This window comes from Euphorbia lathyris, chromosome 2, assembly GCF_963576675.1.
Source record: "Euphorbia lathyris chromosome 2, ddEupLath1.1, whole genome shotgun sequence".
NCBI classification, from domain to species: domain Eukaryota; kingdom Viridiplantae; phylum Streptophyta; class Magnoliopsida; order Malpighiales; family Euphorbiaceae; genus Euphorbia; species Euphorbia lathyris.
The window spans coordinates 62,716,843-62,719,737 of NC_088911.1; the positions used below are offsets into that span (position 1 = coordinate 62,716,843).

Here is a 2,895-nt window from a genome sequence, read left to right on the forward strand (position 1 = left end):
AATACGCTAGGCCAGGTGTGGCCGGTGTAACCAATAGTATCGTTAGACCCAGAATCACCGCAAATCAATTTGAAATTAAGCCAGCTTTGCTTAATATGTTGCAAAATAATGTAACATTTTACGGGTTACCTAACGAAAATCCTAACACCCACTTAACAAATTTCCTAGAAATTTGTGACACTTTTAAAATCCCAGATGTGACTGCAGAAGCAATCAAACTTCGCCTCTTTCCTTTCACTTTGAAGGATAGAGCCAAAGAATGGTTAACTTCTATGCCAGTCGCAACTTTTGCCACTTGGGAACAATTAGCCCAAGCGTTTTTATCTAAATATTTTCCTTTAGCAAAAACCGCAAGAGTCATAAAGGAGTTAACATCTTTTTCTCAAAATGATAATGAGACCCTTTATGAAACTTGGGAACGTTTTAAAGAACTTCAACGTTTATGCCCACACCACCAATTACCCGCTGAACTTTTAATGCAAACATTTTACAATGGACTAAATCCTACAACTAGGGGTTCATTAGATGCTATGTCGGGAGGGCTATTTATGAAGAAAACATCAGCCCAAGCGAGAGAACTTTTGGAGGAAATGGCAATCAACAGCAGTATGTGGCCCGCGGAACGTGGACATATGCCGGTGGCAAAACCATCATCCTCAACCACATCATCAGTTAAAGGTATAGTTGAACTTGATCCAGTCGCAATGCTACAAGCCCAATTTTCTGCTTTATCGCACAAAATTGACCAATTTATGGCACCACGCGATACCAATGGTAATCCAATCCAAACGGATGTGGATTACGAAAATATGAGTGAGATCGAACAGGTAAATTTTGTCCAAGGGCAAAACCAAACTAATAATCCTTATTCTAATACTTATAATGCTGGATGGAGGAATCATCCTAACTTTAACTGGAAAGATAACAATAACAATAATACAAGTGCTAATCAAAATCGTACCACTAATTATCAAAATCAGTCAAGAGATACGATTAGCACTTTATCTTCTAAAATCGACAAGTTTATAGATGCTATCAGTGGAAAAATAAGTAATCACGACGATGGTTTTAAACGGATCGAAAATAAATTCGATCAGCTTATTAAAAACCACTCATCTAGCATCCATAATTTGGAGATTCAAATTGGTCAACTTGCTAAATCAATTCCATCCCGAAAAGAGGGAAGTCTTCCCAGCCATACGGAAGAAAATCCGAAAGAGCAGGTGAAGGCTATTACTCTTCGTTCAGGGAAAAATTATCAAGGGCCTGAAATGCCCAAAGATGCAACATTATCAGGAAATGATTTACCAAAGTCCAAAGAGGATATCTTAAACACAAAAATTTCACCATCTGACGCAGGTACCAAAACTTTTGTACCCAAACCACCTTTTCCACACAAAGTCCGAAATAAGGACTATGATAAACAACTTCTAACGTTTTTGGATAAACTTAAGAATTTGCACATCAATTTGACATTTATGGATGCAATCACACAAATTCCTAACTATGGTAAGTTTTTAAAGGATTTGATTTCAAAGAAAATCAGTTGGGAAGGAATTTCATCCATTTCGTTAACTGAAGACTGTAGTTCAATAGTATCAAGTAATTTGCCCACTAAACTCAAGGATCCCGGATGTTTTACTATTCCGTGTAAGTTGGGAGATATTGAATTCCCAAGTTGTCTTTGTGATTTAGGAGCAAGTATAAACTTAATGCCATTGTCTATTTTTAACAAGTTAGGTTTAGAAGAAGATATCAAACGTACCAATATGGTTTTGCAATTAGCGGATCAAACCACTAAGAGGCCATATGGTATAATTGAAGATGTTTTAGTCAAAGTCGATAAATTTATTTTTCCTACCGATTTTGTTATATTAGACTTTGCATATGATGTAAATTGCCCTTTAATTTTTGGAAGACCGTTTATGAACACAGGACGCGCTCTAGTTGATGTGTCGGAAGGGAAGGTAGTTTTAAGGATAGGAGAAGATAAGGTCGAGTTTAACATGAACAAAGCGATGAAATACCCTATGGAGGAATTCGCTTGTATGAAACTTGATTTAGTCGAAGAATGTGTCAATGATGTAATTCAAAGTGAAGAAATAATTGAACCTATAATAGATGAGGAACTAGACGATAAGGACCCAGAGCCTTTGATTCGAGAAGATGGACCAGTTCCGCCTTCAATTGTAACACCCCCTAAATTAGAACTTAAAGAGTTACCCAGTCATTTGAGGTACGCTTTCTTAGGCGAAGGCGATTCTCTACCTATAATTATTTCTAACAAATTAACAAGCGATCAAGAAGAAAAATTGAAAGATGTTGTTAGAAATAGGATAGGAAGTATGGGATGGCAAATTTCAGACCTAAAAGGAATTAATCCTAGTATAGTAATGCATAGAATTCACTTAGAAGAGGATAAGCCACCTAAAGCGGATAGGCAAAGACGCTTAAATCCGAACATGAAAGAAGTAGTAAAAAATGAGATTACTAAACTTTTAGACAATGGAATCATTTATCCGATCTCGGATAGTGAATGGGTTAGTCCAATCCATTGTGTACCTAAAAAGGGAGGCATAACTGTTGTAAGAAATGATGAAGGTGAAATGATACCTACACGAACCACCACTGGTTGGAGGGTTTGTATAGACTATAGGAACCTAAATAAAGCTACTAGGAAAGATCATTTTCCTCTACCTTTCATTGATCAAATGATCGAAAGGATAGCCGGTCATGCATTTTACTGTTTCCTAGACGGTTACTCCGGATTCTTTCAAATTTACATTTACCCGGATGACCAAGATAAAACAACCTTCACATGTCCTTACGGAACATTTGCATATACGAGAAAGCCTTTTGGTCTATGTAATGCACCAGCAACTTTTCAACGATGTA

At 36.9% G+C, this 2,895-nt stretch overlaps 1 non-coding gene across 1 annotated transcript; it reads right to left on the reverse strand.

The window, feature by feature from the left end:
• Positions 1-353: 353 nt before the first annotated feature.
• LOC136221043 (small nucleolar RNA R71) lies at positions 354-460 on the reverse strand. Its single transcript, XR_010684835.1, has one exon. It is a non-coding gene; the product is annotated as a small nucleolar RNA R71 (small nucleolar RNA).
• Positions 461-2,895: the final 2,435 nt, after the last annotated feature.